The sequence below is a fragment of the Enhydra lutris genome, unplaced genomic scaffold (assembly GCF_002288905.1).
Source record: "Enhydra lutris kenyoni isolate GAN:26980312 unplaced genomic scaffold, ASM228890v2 scaffoldscaffold67, whole genome shotgun sequence".
In the NCBI taxonomy this organism is placed as follows: domain Eukaryota; kingdom Metazoa; phylum Chordata; class Mammalia; order Carnivora; family Mustelidae; genus Enhydra; species Enhydra lutris.
Genome location: NW_019154151.1, coordinates 7,158,000 through 7,180,892, shown reverse-complemented (window position 1 = coordinate 7,180,892; position 22,893 = coordinate 7,158,000).

Below are 22,893 nucleotides of genomic sequence, written 5' to 3'. Positions count from 1 at the left end.
AAATTCCAACGTCAGAATTATTGGAATCTCTGAGGGGGAGGAGAAAGAAATAAGACTAGAGGATATAGTTGAACAAATTCTCCATGAAAATTTTCCCAATCTGGGGAATGGAGCCAGCATTCATGTCCTAGAGGCTGAAAGGTCTCCCCCCAAAATCATAGAATCAATCTAGAAAGACCTTGAGATACCTGATTGTGAAAATGATGAATCATAATTGTAGAGAGGAGCTCTTGAAAGAAGCTAGGGGGAAGATACTCCTTATGTACAGAAGAAAGTCCATCAGAATAAAGACAGACCTGTCCACAGTAACTCGGCAAGCCAGAAAGGGCTGGCAAGACATATTGAGGGCACCAAAGGAGAAGAACAGGCAGCCAAGAATACTTTATTCACCAAGGCTGATATTCAGAATGGATGGAGAGATAAAGAGCTTCCAAGATGGGCAAGGTTGAAAAGAGAATGTGACCACCAATCCGGCACTACAAGAAATATTAAAGGGGGATCTATAAAAGAGGAAAAAAACCCAAGAATATCATTGGACAGAAATCTATGGAGACAATCTATAGAAACAAAGACTTCACAGGTAACATGTTGTCAATAAAAAAGTATCTCTCAATAATCACTCTCAATGTGAATGACCTAAATGTGCTCATAAAACGCCACAGGGTTGCAGATTGGATAAAACGACAGGATCCATCCATATTTTGTTTACAAGACACCCATTTTGAACCTAAGAATACATTAGGGATGCAGAAGCATCATTCATGCCAATGGGTCTCAAAAGAAGGCTGGGGTAGTGATTCTCATGTCAGATAACTTAGATTTTAAACTAAAGACTGTAGTCAGAGATACACTACATCATTCTTAAAGGGTCTATCCACCAAGAAGATCTAACAATTGTAAATATTTATGCCTGCAATATAAGTACAGCCAACTACATAAGACAACTGTTAATCAAGATAAAGAGTCATATTGATATGAATACATTAATAGTAGGGTGTCTTAAAACACCACTGTCAGTAATAGACAGATCATCCAAGCAGAAAATCAATAAAGAAACAAGAGCATTGAATGACACATTGGACTAGATGGACCTCATAGATATATACTCTCTCTTTCTCTCTCTATATCTATATACCTCATAGATATCTATGCATATATCTATGTATATATCTATGAGGTGTATAGATATAGATATAGATATCAATGTTTATAGATATATATATACATAGATATATACTCTCTATATCTAGACCTCATACATACACACACACACACATATATATGTATATATATATACATATATATATATACACACACATAGATATACACAGAACATTCCACCCTCAAACAATGGAATGCTCATTCTTCTCGAGTGCACATGGAACTTTCTCCAGAATAGACCACATACTGGGTCACAAATCAGGGCTCAACTGATACCAAAAGAATGAGATTATTCCCTGTATCTTCTCAGATCACAGTGCTTTGAAACTGGAGCACAACCACAAGAAAAAGTTCGGAAGGAATTCAAACACCTGGAAGCTAAAGACCACTTTGCTTAAGAATGCTTGGATCAACCAGGAAATCAAAGAAGAACTTAAACAATTCATGGAAACCAATGAGAATGAAGACACTGGAGTAAAAAACCTATTGGATACAGCAAAGGCAGTCCTAAGGGGAAAATACATAGCTCTCCAAGCCTCCCTCAAAAAAAATTGAAAAATCCAGAATACACCAGCCCTCTTTATACCTTAAAGAACAGAGGAATCAAAACAAATTAAGCCAATTCCACAGACAAGAAGGGAAATAATCAAGATTAGAACAGAGATCAATGAGATAGATACAGTAGAATGCATCAATGAAACTAGAAGGTGGTTTTTTGAAAGAATCAATAAAATAGATAAACCATTGGCCAAACTAACCCAAATGAAAAGAAAGAAGGCCGAAATTAATAAAATTATGAATGAAAGGGGAGAGATCACAACTAACACCAAGGAAATAGAAACAATCATCAGAAGTTATTATCAACATTTATATGCCAATAAGTTAAGCAACCTAGATGAGATGGATATATTCCTGGAAAACTATAAACTTCCAAAACTGAATCAGGAAGAAATTGACAACATGAATAAACCAATATCTAGTAACAAGATTGCAGCAGTGATCAAAAAACTCCCCAAAAACAAGAGCCCAAGACCTGACGGATTCCTTGGGGAATTCTACCAAACTTTCAAAAAAGAAATAATACCTATTGTTCTGAAGCTGTTTCAAAAAATTGAAGCAGAAGGAAAACTTCGAGACTCTTTTTCTGAAGCCAGCATTACCCTGATCCCCAAACCAGGCAAAGACCCCACCAAAAAGGAGAATTTCACACAAATATCCCTGATGAATATGGATGCCAAGATTCTCAAGAAGATCATAGCTAATAAGATCCAAAAGTACATTAAAAAGATTATCCACCATGACCAGGTGGGATTTATCCCTGGGTTGCAAGGATGGTTCAACATTCACAAATCAATCAATGTGATAGAACAAATCAATAAGAGAAGACGAAAGAACCACATGGTCCTCTCAATTGATGCATAAAAAGTATTTGACAAAATACAGCATCCATTCCCAATTAAAACACTTCAAAGTACAGGGATAGAGAGAATATTCTTCAACTTCATAAAATCTATGAAAAACCCACAGCAAATATCATCTTCAATGGGGAAAAGCTGACAGCCTTCCTTTTGTTATCAGGAACACGACAAGTATGCCCACTCTCACCACGCTTGTTTAACATTGTATTAGAAGTCCTAGCAACAACAATCAAACAACAAAAAGACATAAAACGTATTCAAATTGGCAATAAAGAGGTCAAACTCTCTCTCTCTTCACAGATGACATGATACTTTATATGGAAAACCCAACAGACTCCAGCACCAAACTACTAGAACTCATACAGCAATTCAGTAATGTGGCAGGATACAAAGTCAATGTACAGAAATCAGATGCTTTCTTATACACTAACAATGAAAATACAGAGAGGGAAATTAGAGAATCGATTCCACTTACTACAGTACCAAGAACCATAAGATACCTGGGAATAAACCTAACCAAAGAGGGAAAGGATCTGTCCTCAAAGAACTACAGAACACTCATGAAAGAAATTGAAGAAGACACAAAAAGATGGAAAAACAATCCAAGCTCATGGATCAGAAGAATAAACATTGTTAAATGTTTATACTGCCTAGAGCCATCAATATTTTCAATGCCATTCCACCGGTATTTTTCAAAGATCTGGAGCAAATAATCCAAAAATTTGTATGGAATCAGAAGAGACCCTGATTTGCTAAGGAAATGTTGAAAAAGAGAAATGAAACTGGGGGTATCACAATGCCCGGTTTCAAGCTTTGCTACAAAACTGTGATCACCAAAACAGCATGGTACTGCCACAAAAACAGACGCATAGACCAGTGGAACAGAGTAGAGAGCCCAGATACGGACCCTCAACTCTGGTCAAATAATCTTCGATAAAGCAGGAAAAAATACGCAGTGGAAAAAAAGACAGTCCCTTCAATAAATGGTGCTGGGAAAATTGGACAGCTATGTGTAGAAGAATGAAACTCTACCATTCTTTTACACCATACTCGAAGATAAACTTGAAATGAATAAAAGACCTCAACGTGAGGCAGGAATCCATCAGAATCCTAGAGGAGAACATAGGCAATAACCTCTTCGACATCCTTCACAGCAACTGCTGTCAAGATATGTCTCCAAATGCAAAGGAAACAAAAGCAAAAATGAATTTTGGGGACTTCATCAAGATCAAAAGCTTCTGCACAGCAAAGGAAACAGTCAACAAAACAAAGAGGAGGGGAGCTTGGGTGGCTCAGTGGGTTAAAGCCTCTGCCTTCAGCTCGGCTCATGATCCCAGGGTCCTGGGATTGAGCCCTTGTACGGCTCTTTGCTTAGCAGGGAGCCTGCTTCCTCCTGTCTCTCTCTGCCTGCCTCTCTGCCTATTTGTGATCTCTGTCTGTCAAATAAATAAATAAAATCTAAAAAAAAAACCCACACAAATAAAAAACAAAAAAACAAAGAGGAAACCCACGGAATGGGAGAAGATGTTTGCAAATGACAATACAGATAAAGGGCTGATATCCAAGATCTATAAGGAACTCCTCAAACTCAACACACAAAAAGCAGATAATCATGTCAAAAATTGGGCAGAAGACATGAACAGACACTTCTCCAATTGAGACACATTAATTGCTAATAGAAACATGAAAAAATATTCATCCTCATTAGTCATCAGGGAGATTCAAATCAAAACCACACTGAGATACCATCTTACACCAGTCAGAATTGCCAAAATTAACAAGACAGTAAACAACGTGTGTTGGAGAGGGTGTGGAGAAAGGGCAACCCACTTACAGTGTTGGTGGGAATGCAATTTGGTGCAGCCACTTTGGAAAACAGTGTGGAGATTCCTTAAGAAATTAAAAACAGAGCTTCTTTTTGACCCTGCAATTGCCCTACTGAGTATTTACCCCAAAGATACAGATGTCGTAAAAAGAAGGGCCACCTGTACCCCAATGTTCATAGCAACAATGGCCACGGTCACCAATCTGTGTAAAGAACCAAGATGCCCTTCAGTGGATGAATGGATAAGGAAGATGTGGTCCATATATACTATGGAGTTATGCCTTCATCAGAATAATGGATATCCAGGTTTTGTATCAACATGGATGGGACTGGAATAGATTATGCTGAGTGAAATAAGTCAAGCAGAGAGAGTCAATTATCATATGGTTTCAATTATTTGTGAAGCATAAGAAATAACTCAGAGAACATGGGGAGATGGAGAGGAGAAGGGAGTTGGGGGAAATTGGAGGGGGACATGAACCATGAGATACTGTGGACTCTGAAAACAATTTGAGGATTTGGAGGGGCAGGGAGTTGGAGGTTGGGTGAGCCTGGTGGTGGGTATTATAGAGGGCACATATTGCTTGGAGCCTTGGATGTGGTGCATAAACAATGAATTCTTGTACACTGAAAAGAATTTTAAAAAAATAGAGATACCCTATGACCATGCAATTGCACTACTAGGTATTTACCCAAAGGATGCAAAAATACTGTTTCAAAGTGATACATGCATCCTGATGTTTATAGCACCATTACTAACAATACCAAAATTATGCAAAGAGCTCAAATGTCCATGGACTGATGAATGTGGACTGATGAAGAAATTGTGGTATGGGGGCACTTGGGTGGCTCAGTCATTAAACATCTGCCTTCAGCTCAGGTCACGATCCCAGGGTACTAAGATCAAGCCCCACATCAGGCTCCTTGCTCAGTGGGGAGACTGATTCTCCTTCTCCCTCTGCCTGCCACTCCCCCACCTGTGCTCTCTCTCTCCCAATCAAATAAATAATTAAAATCTTTTAAAAAATAAAGTTAACTTAAATAAAGAAGTTGTGGCATATAAAATATATCTATATATCTATATATCTATATATATCTATATAAATATTCTATGGTATATATATCTATATATCTATATATCTATCTATATATAGATATATATCAAAATGAATGAAATCTTGCCATTTAAAATAATATGAATGGAGGTCCAGCATGTTATGCTAAGTGAAATAAATCAGTCAGAGAAAGTGAAATAACAATTTAAGAAATTATACAGAGGAGCATAGGAGTTAAAAAAAGAGAGAGGTAAACCATAAAACAGACTCTCAGCTACAGAGAACAAATTGAGTGTTGCTGGAGGGGAGGTGTGCAAGGGGATGGGTTGAATTGGTGATGGGCATTAAGGAGGGCACTTGTTGATGAGCACTAAGTGTTACATTTAAGAGATGAATCACTAAATTCTATTTCTGAAACTGATATTATACTATATGTTAACTAACTAGAATTAAATAAAAACTTGAAACCAGAAAAAAATTAAAAAATAAAAACAACTGATCAGAATATAAATGAGAGAGAGAGAAAGAATAAAAAAATGTATCTATTTTGGTCACAAGTATATCTCCAGTTCAGAGAAGATATCAGTCACTATGTTTGTTGATTGACTGAATAAATAAGCTTAATGTTTCCTAGGATCTGTTTTAAATCAGGATGGCACTTATTGGTGGCATGCAGTTAAGAGAATATACGTTCTCCCTGCAAGAATAGTAGACCAGTTCTTAACATACTAACTTAAAATTCTAAAAAGTTCATTTCTACAGAAACATTATATATGTGGTGGTTACATTTGAAAGTACCATTCACATTTAATTACAGGTACAAAAGAAGACAAGTAAACTTTATTTTAAGTTAGCCTGGGAATTTGATATGTTTGGCATTATTTCTAGTGAGAATTCATTCCTGAAACTCAGCAAGCAATGTTTTTAAATTCTTCCCATCCATGAGTGGGGATTGATTCTAACTAAAGGAGAAAAATTGGGATTTCAAGCGTTAATATTATTTGACTCCTAATCTTCGACAGAAAATGGATTTGCACGCCCTCAGAAAACATAGCACAAAGACTTGTGTATTACACTTCTGTTTTCTAGCTATACTTTAATATATATTATATTTCTAAAGTATTACAGGTAAAGGAGAAGTTCTGTGATGATATTTCATCTTTTGTAGGAATGATGCAGTCCATTGAAAAGAGGGAGAAAGAGGAGAGAGTCCAAGATGGTGAAGGAGTAGTAGACCTTAATTTCATCTGGTTTCAATAATTCAGCCTGATAGCTTTCAAATCCTTCTTAACAACTGCAAACTCAACAAAAAAACCAAGAGAAGAATAGCTGCAACTTACAAATAGAAAAGAGACCACTTTCTGCAAGTTAGGGGGTATAGAGAAGTAAATCCTAGAGGGATATAAGGGAAGATAAGCCAAGGGGAGAGGGAGCCTCCATAAGCCAGCTACCAGAAAGAGATATAGCAGTGGAGCACAAAATCAGTACTTTTAGAAATTTGCTCTGGGAGTGGCATCCCTGCTTAAAAGGCTCTCAGGTTGCAAGGCAGGGCAGAATCTTAGTGGGAACAGTGTGGTCTCAAGATCCCTGGTGTCACAGAAAAAACAGTAGTACCTGAGTGTGGCAGAGTTCCCAGTATCAGGGCAGGAAAGCCAGCTGTAACCAGCAAGTCCAGGAGTGGACTCTCAGCTCCAGGTTGCTGTAATCCATGAACCACAGCATGGTTGAGTGACTGCCCTCTGAACAGGGGCCCCAAAAGCAGCAGAACCATGGTGAGACCACCATGCCTCACTTGGGAGGAGTGGCTCTGGTGCATGCTGCAAGAGTCTGCAGGGTTTGGAGACTCAAACAGGATCTTGTGCCTGAGATAGAAATGCTCAATCTCAGACTGAGTGAGCACAGAGAGCGGCTGGAGACCAGGGAGACAGGAGTGATTGACTGCTTTTCCCTAAGGGAGTACTGAGGAGGGTGCCCCAAGGTCTCGGCTCAGGGCTGGGGATTAAGAAGCCTCCATTTTCATTTTCATCCTCTAAAGCAGATCAGAAAGACTTTAGGGGAACAAAAGCTGCATAGAAAAATCCAGCAGGTTACTTAGACTGGCCTGCTGGCAAGGGGATGGGGTGCAATTCTGCCTAGGGAAGACACTTGAGAATCAACACAACAGGCCCCTCCTTCAGAATATCAGCAAGAATATCCAGCCAAGAGCATGTTTACTAATCAATGAGAACTGCAAAACTCCAGCACTAGGGGAATATAGAGTATAGAATTCATGATTTTGTTTCCCCAACAATTCTTTATTCTTTCAATTTTAATCTTTTTTTTCTCTTTCCTTGTTCAAACACTTTCTTATTTTATCAACTCATTTTTTTAATCTTGAAATCTTCCTTTTTATACTTAAATTCTATCTGTTCATTGTATTTAATCTTCTTTTTGTAAATATGTAAGTTTTTCCCCTTTCTTTATAATTTTGTGATGCAGTTTCTTCTAACGGACCAAATTACATCCAGAATCTAGCATATGGCTCTATTCTCTTCACCCGTCTGATCATACTCTCTTTTTTAAAATTTTCTTTCTTCTTCTTTTTCTTGTTTTTGTTTTGTTTGCATGTGTGTTTGTTTATCTTTGCTTTGTTAAAGTCTTTTAATTTTCATCTTTACAGACACAATTGTATCCTTCTTATGTATTTAAATATGTATGTATGTGTGTATATATATATGTACATATATATGTACACATTTTGAGATGTAGTTGCTTCTAACAAACTGACCAAAATACACTCAAAATATAGTGTATTGCTCTATATGTTCACCTGTCTGTGTATATTCCTCCTTTACTTTTTCTTTTTTTTTGTTTTATAATTTTCACTTTTACAGTTGCATTCTATCCTATCCATGTATTTAATTTTATTTTGTGCATCTTTCTTTACAATTTTGGGATCTAGTTTTCTAACAAGTAGACGTAAATAAACACAGGATTCACTGTATTGTTCTGTTCTGTCAATCTGTGTGATTCTATTCTGTTGTTTTTTTAATCTTTAAACTTTTATTAGTAGTAGTAGTAATAGTAGTAATTTATTTATTTTGGGTTTTGGGTCTCATCTGATTTGTTTAGTTTGTATTTCTCTGGGGTCATTGTTGCCATTTTAGTATTTTGTTCTCTCATTCATCTATTCTTCAATGGACAGAATGACAAGATGGAAAAATACTCACCTCAAAAAAGAGAACAAAAGGCAGTACTGACTGCCAGGGAATTAATAAGTATGGACATAAGCAAGATGTTGGAATAAGAGTTCATAATAAAGATTACAAGGATACTAGCTGGGCTTGAAAAAAAGCACAGAAGTCACTATAGAATCCCTTTCTGGGGAAATAAATGAGTGAAAATCTAATCAAGTAAAAACAAAAGGTTATTAGTGAGATGCTATAAAAATGGAGACTCTGCTAGTATAAATGAAACAGAAGAGAAAATTAGCGATATGGAAGATAAAATGATGGAGAATAAAAAAGCTGAGGAAAAAAAAAAGAGATAAATAGCTACTGGATCATGAGGGAAGAATCCGAGAGATAAATGATACCATAACGCAAGACAACATTAGAATAACTGAGATTCCCAAAGAAAAGGAAAGAGGGAGAAGGGCATAGATATTGTAGCAAATAATAGGGGAGAACTTCCTTAACACAGGGAAGGAAAAAGTCCTCGAAGTCCAAGAGGCACAGGGAACCTCCCTCAAAATCAATAAAAAACATCCTGACATATAGTAATGAAACGTGCTAATCTGAGAGACAAAAGAAAATCCTGAAAACAGCTTGGGACAAGAGGTACATAAACTAAAAGAGTAGAAATATTAGAGTGCCAGCAGACCTATCCACAGAGACCTTGCAGGTCAGGAAGGACTGGCATTATATATTCAGGGTGTTAAATGAGAAAACTATGCAGCCAAGAATATATTATCCAGCTAGGATGTCATTCAAATTAGGAGAGAAAAAATGCTTCCAGGATAAACAGAAACTAGAATTTGTTATTGTAAACCAGCCCTACAAGAATTATTAAAAGGGATTCTTTAAGCAAAAAGAGAGCCCCAAAATGACAGACCAGAAAGGAAAAGAGACAATATACAGAAAGAGCGACTTTATAGGTCATACAATGGCACTAAATTCATATCTTTCAATAGTTACTCTGAATGTAAATGAGTTAAATGCCCCCAATCAAAAGACAGGTTATTAGACTGGATAAGGAAGCAAGACCCATCAATATGCTGTTGGCAAGAGCCTCATTTTAAAGATTTTATTTAGTTATTTATTTGACAGACAGAGATCACAAGTAGGCAGAGAGGCAGGCAGAGAAAGAGAGAGAGGAGAAAGCAGGCTCCCCAATGAGCAGAGAGCCTGATGTGGGACTCAATCCCAGGACCCTGGGATCTTGACCTGAGCCAAAGACAGAGGCTTTAACCCACTGAGCCACCCAGGTGCCCCAAGAGCCTCATTTTAGACCCAGTGATACCCCCAGATTGAAAGTGAGGGAGTGGAAAACCATTTATTTTGCTAATGGACCTAATGAATCAGAAAAGACACTGATTATCCAGTGGAATGATGAAAAAGAAAACCAAAGCTGGTGGCATCACAATTCTGGACTTAAAGTTCTATTATAAAGCTGTAATCTTCAAGACAGTATGGTACTGACACGAAAACAGATGCAGAGATCAATGGGACAGAATCAAGAACCCAGAAATTGACCCTCACCTCTATGGTCAACTAATCTTCGACAAAGCTTGAAAGAATATCCAATGGAATAAAGACAGTCTCTTCAAAAAATGGTGTTAGGAAAACTGGACAGCCACATGTAGAAGAATGAAAGTGGACCATTTCCTTACACAATACACAAAAATAGACTCAAAATGGATGAAAAACGTTAATGTGAGACAGGTAATCCATCACAGTCCTAAAGAACAGAGACAGCAAACTCTGTGACCTTTGCTGCAACAACTTCTTCCTAGACACATCTCCAAAGGCAATTTAAACAAAGGCAAAAATGAGTTATTGGACTTCATCAAGATTAAAGCCTTTTGCACAGCAAGGAAAACAGTGAACAAAAGCAGATGACAGCTGACAGAATGAGAGATGATATCTGCAAATGTCTTATCAAAGAAAGGGCTAGCATGCAAAGTCTATAGAGAACGTATCAAACTCAACATCCAAAGAAATAATAACAACAACAATAATAATAATAATAATCCAGTCAAGAAATGGGCAGAAGACAAGAACAGACATTTCTCCGAAGAAGACAGACAAATTGGTAACAGGAACTCTTGTTTTTTGGGATGTTTTTGATTAGTGCTTCAATTTCTTACTGGCTATTGTTTTATTCAAATGGTATATTTCTTCCTGCTTCAGTCATGGTAGTTTTCATGTTCCTCCTCCTAGTCTCTTGAAGGGTGGTTGAGGGAATGAAGAGAATCCAAAATATCAACCATGATCCCAGCAAAATGCACCTAAAAAAAATCCAAAGTGGTCGAAGATACCACAGAAATGTCATCAAAGCCAAAATGATACAAAACAATAAAAAAGAAAGAAACAAAAGACCTAAAAAAAGGGGGGGACAGGGAGAGATATTGTAATTTCTCAGGGTGGACACAGCAGGGTGATCTGCCTGTTCCTGCTTGACTTTTGGTCTGTGTGTTAGAAGACACTGTATCCCAAAATCACAAAGAAATCAGAACTTACGTATATATTAAGATAAAATTGAATAGAGTGAAAATGGGCTAATATGGGGTATAAATCTATAAAACATATATGTGAAAAAGAAAATGAAAGTTAAGAAGCAACTTAAAAACATAGGTTGGGAAATACAAATCTATTTGAAATGAGAGAAGTGTTTAAAAAAAGAAGAATAAGAAAAGAAACTAAAAAAAAAATGTGAAATTTTAGCCTTAAGTATAAGCCCATCATGAGGCAACACCTGGAGCTCCTTATATTATTTTCCTCTGGCCCTGGAGTTTTACAGTCCTGTGTGAAGCTTATTCACCTGTTCTTCCAGCCCAGCTTCTGGAGGAGGGGCCTGCTGCACTGCTTTTCAGGCGTCTTTGCCTGGATGGAGTTGTCCCACCTCTAGTCAGGGGGGTGGGTTTAATGTGACCTGGTTGTCTGTATGGCTTTTGTTCCCTGGTGTCTTTCTGCTTCTCTTTAGAGGGTCAGAGCAAACATGGCTGTAAGGGAATCTCCTGCCCAGAGCAGCAATGTCTCAGTCGACCCCCCTCAACAGATCCTGTAGGTCAATCCACCTTCACTTCTGCCTGTACTGAACTCCACCAACTTGTGCATCTTTTGGGGGAGGGACCCATTGCATTAATTTTTCAAATATCTTTGTCCCAGGTGGAATTGCTCCACCCTTCTCTGGGGCCAGGCTAAGTAATCTGCTCCAGTTTGCTTTATGTGGCTTTTGTTCCCTGAAGGCTTTCCAAGCAGCTTTAGAGGATGACATTGAAAATGGCATCCTCCCAATCTCTGGCCCCAGAGCCCAAAGCTCAGGTCCCCACTCCCCTATGATCCATCAGAGAAAAGCAGTCAATCACTCCTATCTGCCTGCTATCTGGCTTCACTCCATGCTCACTTGGCCTGTGACCCAGCATTTCTATCTCAGGTACATGACCCTGTTTGGAGTCTCTAAACCCAGCAGGCTCCTATGTTGCACCTCTGCTCTGCTCCTCCTGAGGAAATAAGGAAGCTCTCCCCAGTTATTCTGCTTGTTGTCCCCTGCTTATAGAGCAGGGGTCTAACTGAGCCACAGTTCACAGTTTATGGCAACCCTGAGCTGAAAGCCCACTCCTGTGCTCACTCTTTGTGGCCAGCTTCCTCACTCCAATACATGGGAGCTCTATTGCACTCAGGCACACTGGTCTTCCTGTGACCCTGAGGATTCTGAGACCACACTGTCCCAGTGAGGGTTACATGTCTTGCTTAGCTGCCTGAGTGATGCACTAGAGCAAACGTCTGCAAAGTTTTGATTTTGTGCTCCCCTGATATATCACTTGCTAGTAGCCAGCTGATGGAGGCTCCCTCACCACTGTGGTCTATCTTCCCATATATCACCTCAGATTCACTTCTCTGCACTTCCTACCTTGTGGAAAATTCTCACCTGTCTATTTGTAGAATTGCAGCTATTCTTTTCTTTGATCTCAAGTTGAGTTTGTAGGTGTTGAGAATGGTTTGATAGTTATCTAGCTGAATTCCTGGGACCAAATGAAATTAAGGTCTCCTACTCCTCAGTCATCTTGGATTCCTTTCTTTTTGACAATAATTTTAGATTTAAGAGAGAATGTACATCTTAATAGAATTCATTAGTTTGAAAATTACTCAAATTTCATCAATTTTCCACCTGAGTTTCCTATTGGGGGTGGAACAAAGGAAGCTCTTTAAAGTGTTTGAACTGTATTTCCAGAACTTTATCAGATCTACTGATTTTGAGTAGTGAACAAATTGGTCTGGGCTAAAAGTAAATGGAGATACAGAAATAAAAAAGCCAGAAAGCTATTTCAGAATGCTGTCTCAGGATGCAGTAAACCATGAGTAAAAGAAAAGCATCCCTTGTGCATATATAGAAGAAGAATGCTAGAGTGCATTTTTTGAGGATTTGAGATGACCTTCTTGAAAACTTTATTTTTCCCTTCATGTAAATATTTTTTTTAATCACACAAGTAAAAACTGATCTTTTTTTTTTTAAATTCTGGTAGCATAGGTATATTTAGAATAAATCCTTAAAGATCTCCTTTGCTGACTTTTTTGTCAGTTTTTCTCCCATTTTCTTGTAGGTAGCCACTGTTTATTATTTGAGGTTAGTATTATTCCTGTCATTTTCCTATGTATGGTGCATAAACAATGAATTTTGGAACAGTGAAAAAAATACTTTCATAAATATGCATGTGTTCATATATGTTTGTATATATAAACTCTGTGACTTTCTTTTCTTTTGAAACTATACCTGAACACATTACAAGTATAGGTATTTATTAACATAAAATATATATTCCATATAATAAATAACATAACAAACATTCAATGATGTTGAAATTATATAAATGAATTCTATCAGAAGCATTATGTACTTACTGCCATGCTGGGTTATATGTGAGGAGATTAATATAGATTGAAATATAAAGCTTTGCAAAAGTGAGGTTTGGCTAGGACCTTGAAGTATTGTCAACCATAAGAAAGTGGAGGTCAAGAATCATGACATTTCATGTTGAAGGTGGCAGCATGAAAAAAGCACAAGAATAAGGATGTCAAGTACGAAGAGAATATATAGCTACGTAGAAAAGGGGGAGATAGGGTTGGACAGGATAATAAGACTAAGCTGCCTGGTCTTGATGCAGAAGTCAATGTAGGGTATGTTTATGCTTGCAGGTACATTAGGAAATGCATCCTGATGGTACTAAATAAATTTGACTTCATATTGGGAATCCTTGATTCTAAGGAAATAGTGATGTGGCAGCTCCAATAATTCATAGATAGGTTTTGGGATATTTAGGGGTAGCATAGTGGGAATGGAGAAGGGAAATCAATCTGAGGCATTTTCAGAGGAATAAATGAAATTATTTAGTGACAAGTCTGATAGAGGGATTAAGGAAAAAGAATGAATCAAAGACAAACCCATAGTTTTATGTTTCAAAATAATCATCATCTTAGATATCAAAAAGCAGAAAAGGAGTCTGGCATGAGCAAGAATGGGAGGAGTAGAGAGGCAATTTGATTTACATAATGAAGAATGACTAAAATGTTTACTCTAAGCAGAAAATGAAAAACGAAGTTCACTTTTTAAATACATAAAAATTATCTTAATCATCTGCCTTACTGTCCCCTAGACACTTATACCAAAATATCAGAGTTCCACATTTAATGACAAGACAGTGTTTGGTGTAAAAAGAACTGTGTCATGAAAGGTCTTGAAATCCTATTATTCCACTGTTATTCATCTATGCCTTGATAGACTTGTCACAGCCCTTAATATGTTGGGGGCCCCAAAAGAGTGTCCTAAGTCACTATATCTCAAGTTTGTATCTAGACTAGGAACTCCCCTTGTTATAACACATTAAGGAATAGTACAGGTAACTGGTGACTTCTCAGGCAGATGGTATAATGCCTGGCTGACAGTGAAGAAAATCTCCGTAGAGAGATTTCCATTATATTGTGAGATGTGAGGAGAGCCCTTCAGACTTGGGCCTCTGGGGATAGTCCATCCTGGAATGGATAAGAAAAAATGAAAAAAAAAAGTTTGTCGTTTTTATCCTTCCTTCCCCAGTGGTCCCCCAAAAATGTTCTATCAGCCAAGAAACACACATTGAATGGGAATCTTTAGTTAAAATCCAAAGGTGTGCCAGACATAGCCATTTTCAAATTCAAGTGTTACATCTGTTGTAAAATAAGGCAATTTGTCACTGAATTGAGGCGAACTGCTTCAGACCTTTTGAGCAGATAAGACACACATGCACAATCTTACCCACTCCTCTTATTTTCAAAATACTGTGATCCATGTCTAGAATATTGTTTTGGAAAAATGGCATTCAGACTTTTTGAGCAAAGCACTGAGCAGATCTCAACAGTAACAAAAATGACCTAACCAAAACCCAAAACCAAGCCATTCCATTGTTCTAATTTTGGTAATGTTAACGAGATATGAACTCTTAACTGCAGGTGGTTGAGTTATAGTGCTAGGCAACTTTGCTTTTTACATATAAAATTGGCCCTTTGAGGTTAATTTTGCATTTTGCTTAAATCCTTCATTTTGAGCAAGTAGAAGGTTAGGTCTGCTTGATCTGAAATTGATAGGTTGATGAGACTGTTACAGGTGTACACATTGTTTGGTATTCTATTGTACCAATCCACATAGGTATACAACTACATTGTTACAACTAAAAAATGACAGCATGAAATATAGCAGCCATTTTTCTCTCAAGAAGAGGAGCTTATAAATTTACTTGGTCCCTAGGATCTTCTACTTCAGCAATACATCAAACCGTTCAGGACCATCAGTCTGAATCAATTACAAATTGCTCACAAAGTAACTTACTTTGAAAAGCTTTGATTTGTTACCAGAGTTTGTTACATTTCTCTTCAATTTAGAAAGTATGAAAGCAAAAAAGTAATAATGTGACAGTAATAGTGAAAAGTAACTTTTATTGAGATTGATGAGAACTTATTTGCACAATATTTGCTTTTAATAATTTAATTTTTCAAACATTGCAGAGAAACCCATAAATATTTGATTATGAAACTTCTACAATTTGTATAACTTTAGCTTTAACTGGCTCCTGATTTTTCAAATATACTTATATTAATTCTTATAATAATCCCATTGAAAGTATAGCTTTAGCTCTTAAATTCCTTAATTGTATCTTTGCATTTGATAAACACATTACTTATAAGTAAATAAGCATATACCAAGCACTTATGGAAATAATATGAGGAATTAGACCTCCTTTTTGCAAAATCTAAGTGAATGATTGAGGGCTGGACTCTAATGCTCACCTTGATAGAAGTTTTTGGAAAGTTTCCTTTCACTAGTAGCATTCAGGTACAGCTGTGACCATTTGAAAAATAATATGAGTTATTTATAAGACATAATGGCTGAAAATGGAAATTAAAAAAAATCCCATATTTAGTGAAGTTCTTCATGAATGTCACTAAATTAACCTGTTTAGGCTTAATTGCATTTCTTAAATATCAAAATATCTATAAAGAATACAGACTCATCTAAAAGTGAATAGGATGTTGGTACTTAAATGCACAATATTAAGAACTATTTTTTAAAATATATAAAACACTGGCTGTACATTTTATTTTATTTTATCTTTATTTTTAAAAAATAAGGATTTTATTAATTTATTTGAGAGAGAGAGATAACAAGAGAGAGAGCAGGAGGGAGAGAAAGAAGCAGTCTCCCCACTGATCAGGGAGCCCCATGTGGGGCTCAATCCCAGCACCCTGGGATCACGACCTGAGCCAAAGACAGAGGCTTTAACCCACTGAGCCACCCAGGCGACCCAAATAAATAAAGTTTAAAAAAAATTTTTTAAGTGTACAATACAATCTTGATGACTATAGGTAAAATATTGGACAGCAAATCTCTAAAACTTCCTCATCTTGCCTAATTGATATTGTATTTCCATTGGTTAATAACTCCCCATATTTCCCTCCTTATAGCCCCTGACAGCCACATCTAGATTCTATGAATTTGACTATATTAGTTAACTCTTATAAGTTGAATCATGCAGTATTTGTCTTTCTGTTACTAGTTTATTTTACTTAATGACCTTATGCTTCATTTATGTTGTTGCATATTGAATAATCTCCTTCTTTATTAGCCCAAATAATATTCCATTGTAAATATATACCACATTTTTCTTATCCATTCATCTGTTGGTATAAATTTAAGTTGTTTCCACCTCTTGATTATTGTGAATAGTGCTGCAACATGACAGTTTTAAATCTGGATTTTAGTTATTTTTGAAAAATACTCAGAAGTGGATCATATTGTACTTCTACTTGTAATTTTCTGAGGAAACTCTATGACAGTTTTCATAGTAGTTAAACCATTTTACATTCCCAAGAATTGTATCAGAATTCCAGTTTCTCCACATTGTTGCCAACACTTACTGCCTTTTGTTTATTCTGACTAATAGCCATCCTGACAGGCATAAGTTTTACTGTTGATTACTGATGTTCAGCATTATTTCACATACTCATTGGCCATTTATATGTCTTGTTTGGAGTAATGTCTGTTAAACTTCTTAGTTCATTTTTCATTTAATTTTTTTCTTAGGTGATTTTTAAAAACTGTACTATTTGTTTTGTTTGTTTGCTGTTGTGTTATATCAGTTCCTTACATGTTTTATTATGAACCTCTTATTAGATATATGGTGTGCAAATATTTTCTCCTATTCTATAAGTTACTTTTTATTCTGTTCATTGCTTCTTTGCTGTTCAAAAGCTTTTTAGTTTTATGTAGTTCCTTTTGTTTATTTTTTCCTGTGTTTTTTGTCAGATTCATGAAATCATTGTCAAGATCAAGGTTATAAAACTTTTCTCACATTTTTAAATTATTTTTTAAAATTTATTCATTTGAGAGAGATACAGAGACACAGACAGAGGGAGCACAAGCAGGGGGAGAGGCAGAAGGAAAGGGAGAAGCAGACTCCCCACTGAGCTGGGAGCCCGACACAGGGCTCAATCCCAGGACCTGGAGATCATGACCTGAGCCGAAAGCAGACATTTAACCATTTTAACTACCCAGGTGCCCCTTTTCATGTTTTATCATAGGAGTTTTACAGTTTCAGGTCTTGTTTTTAAGTTCTCAATCCATTTTAATTCAATTTTTTTGTGCGTGGTATAAGATAAGGTTTCAATTTCATTTTTATGTGTGACTATCCAGTTTTCCCAACATCATTTGCTGAAGACACTATCCTTTTCCCATTGTGTATTCTGGGGGCAAAGATCATTTGACAAATGATATGTGGATTTATTTTTGGTCTGTTTCATTAGTCTATGTGTCTGTCTTTATGCCAGTACCATACTGTTTTGTTTATTGTAGACTTGTTGAATATTTTGAAATCAGGAAGTGATACACTTCCAGCATTACTCTTCTTTCTCAAGATTGATTTGGCTATTCATGGTCTTTTGTGGTTTCATATGACTTTTAAAATTATTTTTTTCTATTTAAGTAAAAAAGAACATTGTGGTTTTGGTAAAGATTGCATTGAATCTGTAGATTTCTTTGGATCATATGAACATTTACACCATATTATGTCTTCTAGTTCATGAACACAGGATGAGTTTTCATTTTTTGTGTGTTTAATTTATTTCATCAGTGTGTTCTAATTTTTAGTACACAGGGCTTTCATTTCCTTAGTTAAGTTTATTCTTAAGTATTTTATTATTGTCATGTTATTTTAAATGGCATTTTCTTAATTTACATTTCTGATAGCTTGTTAGTGTATAAAATGCAACTAATTTTTGTATGTTGATTTTGTATCATGACACAACTGGATTTATTCTCACAATTTTTAATGGAATTTTTAGGGTTTTCTTAAATGAGATTGTGTCACATGCAAACAGGGATAATTTCACCCCTTCCTTTCTGATTTAGATGCCTTTTTTTTTTCTTTTTCTTTCCTAATTGCACTGGATAGCTCTTTCAGTATTATTTTTGAATATATGTGGCAGGAGTGATCATCCTTGTTTTTTTTTTTTTTCTGATCTTACACAAAATATTTGTCTGCATTTGGCATCAGGTTAATTTTGATTTCACAAAATGAGTCTAAGGGTGTTCCCTCTTCTTCAGTGTTTTGGAAGAATTGGAAGAGGATTGACATGAATTCCTTTTCAAATGTTTGGGAGAATTTACCAGTGAAGACATTGGATCTGGGCTTTTCTTTGTTTTGGGGCACTTGATTACTAACTCAATCTCCATGCTGGTTATAAGTTTATTCCAGATTTCTATTTTTTCATGATTCAGACTTGGTAGGTTGTATGGTTCTGTGAATTTATTAATTTCTTCTAGATTTTTCAACCTGTTTGCATATAACTGTTCATAGTAGTCTCTTATGATTCTTTTATTTCCATGGAATCAATTGTAATATTTGTTCTTTAATACCTGATTTTAATTAAATCTATCTTATTGGAGCACCTAGGTGACTAAGTCAGTTAAGCATCTGCCTTCAGTTCAGTTCATGATCTCAGGGCCCTGGGACGGAGCTCCATGTCCAGCTCCCTGCTCAGTAGAGTGTCTGTTTCTCCCTCTCCCTCTGTTGTGTCCCACCCAAACCTCTACTCATGCTCTCTCTCTAAAATAAATAAATAAATAAAATATTTAAAAACAAACAAATCTCTCCAATTTACTTAATCTAGCTAAAGTTTTTCAATTACATCTTTTCAAAAACCAACTTTTAGTCTTATTGATTTTTTCTGTTATGTTTCCATTCTCTATTTCATTAATTTCTGCTTTCATTTTTCTTATTTCCTTTCTTTGGTAAATTTGGGCTTAATTTGTTTTTAATTTTCCAAGCTCCTTGTAGTATAATGTTAGATTTTCTATTTAAGGTCTTTTTTTTTTTCTTTTGCAATGTAGATGTTTATTGTTAAAACCTCTCTCTTAACACTGCCTTTGCTTTATTCTATAACTTTTAGTATGTTCTGTTTCAATTAATTTGTCTTGAAATCATACTCTTTTCAATTTTTTATGTGACCCACTGGTTGTTGTTTACTTCCCATATATTTGTGAATTTTTCAGTTTTCCTCCCGTTATTGATTTCCAGTTTCATATTTTTGTGGTCAAAAATGATACTAGACATTATTTCAATTTTCTTGAATTTATTAAGCCTTGTTTTGTGACCCTAACATGTGATTTATCTTGAATATATTCTGTGTGTGTTTCAGAAGAACGTGTAGTCTGCTCTTGTTAGATGGAATGCTCTGCATATGTCTGTCAGCTCCATTTGTTCTATAATGTTATTTAAGTCCTCTATTTCCTTATTGACTTTCTGGCTAGATGTTCTTTCCACTATTGAGAGTAGGGTTTTGAATTCTCCTACTGGTTATATTGTTGTCCACTTTTCGCTTCAGTTGTGTCAGTGTTTGTTTTAAATATTTAGATATTCTGATGTGGGGTGCATATATATTTCTAATTGTGATACTGCTTAGTGGATTGACACTAACATCATTATATAAAGTTCTTGTCTCTTGTCACACTTTGTGACCTAAAGTCTATATAGTCTGGTATAATTTTTTTTAAATATTTTATTTATTTGTCAGTGAGAGAGAGAAAGAGAGCACAAGCAGGGGGAGCAGCAGGCAGAGGGAGAAGCAGGCTCCTCACTGAGCAAGAAGTCTGATGTGGACTCAATCCCAGGACCCTGGAATCATGACCTGAGCAGGGGCTTAACTGACTGAGCCACCAAGGTATCCATAGTTTTTTTTTTTTTTTTTTTTTTTTTAATCCAATCAGCCATTCCATGCCTTTTGTTTGGAGAATTTAATCCATTTACATTGAAAGTAAACATCAGTGGAAGGATTTGTCTTGTTAGTCCTGTAATTCTTTTATCTGTCTTTTTTGGTCCTGCTGTCTTCCTTTGCATTTTGCTTTTTTTTGTATTGGCATGTTTTTTCTCTTTTTCTTTTATGTAATTTCTACATATATTTTGTTTTGTGAACCTTGAGAACTACATAAAATGTCTTATAGTTGTCACAGTTTATTCTACTCTGATAACAACTTCAATCACATATAAAATCTCTACCTTATCTACCCCAACACATTTTATGTTTTTATTGTCAAAATTTGTATCTATTTATAACATGTATCTTTTCACATATTTTTAGTTATAGTCATAGTTTGTCTTTTTTTAAAAGATTTTATTTATTCATCAGAGAGACAGCACAAGCAGGAGGAGCAGCAGGCAGAGGGAAAGCAGGCTCCCCACAGAGCAAGGAGACCAATTCGAGACTTGATCCCAGAACTCTGGGATCATGACTTGAGCTGAAGGTGTGCACTTAACCAACTGAGCCACCCAGGCATCCCTATAGTTTGTCTTTTAACTTTTATATTGAAATTAACAGTGAGTTACCTACCACCATTCATTAATACAGTGTTCTATATTTGCCCATATATTTAACCTTAACCAATGAGTTTTATATTTTCTTCTGTGATCAGGTAACTGTTTTGCTTCTTTTTGTTCAACTTGTAGAACTTCCTAAGATATCTTATGAGGCAGGTCTAATTGTAACAAACTGTCTCAGCTTTTGTTTCTTTTACTCTGCTCCATGTTTGAAGGGCAGTTTTTCCAGATATAGTTATGGAATAGTTCTGGATATAGTTTTGGGGTAGAATATTTTTTCTTTCAGCACTTTTAATATATCACCCCACTCCCTTTTATTCTGCATGGTTTCTGCTAAAAAGGTCACTCATAGTCTTACGAGAGCCCCCTTGTATGTAATGAGTCACTTTTCTCTTGCTGTTTTCAATTTTCTCTCTTTTTTGTCAGACTTCTGACAATTTAGTGGCATTGTGCTTAGTGAAAATTTCTTTCAATTCATCTTATTTGGTGTCTTTGGCCTTCTTGAAAATAGATGCCCATTTTGTTCCCCAGATTTGGGGAGTTTACAGTCAGTTTTCTTTTATTAAAAATCTCTTCTGGGGGGAGACAAGATGGTGGGGAAGTAGGAGGAGGTGCTTTTTTAACCTGTACCCTAAAGTGAGCTGATTACCTACCAAAGAACTCTGATCACCCATGAAATCAGCCTGAGATCAGAATTATACATGTCTGCATCTCTACAGGGGCAGAAGATGCCAGTGGGCAGGTAAAGCAAAGTGGGAATATTGGACTGATATCAAAAGATAAACAAAAGGGGAGGGAGCCACCAGAGGTGACCAATTGGAAAGTAATACCCCTAATACGAGCGAGAGTGCCCTGCATCTGGGGACCAGCATTAACTTGGAGTCTGGTTGAAAGCACTCTAAAAGAGCAAAGGATCACGGGGGGGGGGATTGTGGGAATCTGGGCAGCTAGAGACAGGGGCTTAAGTTCCCTGACCCAGGACAGCCTCCCCCAGCGCTGAGCCAGAGAGAGTACGGCGGAGAAACCAGGTCTCGGTCCCTGAGCCGCCAGCGTGCCCGAGATTGCGTGGGGTCTGGCTCCTGTGAGGGGCTGGGAGCCTCACCAGACGGCAGAATGCTGAGCCCTGCTACAGAGCCTGAGACATGCATGCCCCTCACCCTCCCCTAAGAGAGATACGCAAAGGACCACCTGGCGCTCTTAGACCCGCGCCATTGTTTCAGAGCCTGAGACGTGCGCCCCAAACTCTCCCCTGAGAGAGGTGCGTGAAGGCCCAGCACCAGATGCACGCGGGACCCACAGCATCCCCTGAGAGAAGTGCGCGCAAGCTGGGCACTCTTAGACCCAGAAAGACCAGGCACTTCCAGCCCGGGCCAGCGGGAAAATCTCTGTGCGATCGCTGCTTGGAACCTTCCTGGTGGTCTGGAGCTGCCCAGAAAGCCACCGCTGCCGAAGTTTTGGGTACAAGCAGAAGATCCTGCGTCCCCAGGGACCACGACTCAGAACCTGCTCTAGCAGTGGCCAAGGGGAAATTTATATGGGCTCTCCAACACCCACAGAAGAGCAGACTGAGGCTTCTCTCTGAGAGGGAGGTCGGGGTGCAGTTTGCTTTCCTCTAAACCTACAAAAATGATCAAAAGTGGTCAAGGCAAGAGAAAAAAAATAAGTGAACATAAAAACCTCCAGAGAACAAAAGCCTGAAAAAAAACTGGTTTCCTCAGAGCCCACCCCCTTGAGGGGGGCAGGAGGACTTAACTCAGGGAACATCATTGACTGAAAACCCACGTGGCAGGCCCGTCCCCCAGAAAACCAACCAGGAAAGAAAAAAAAAAAAAAAAA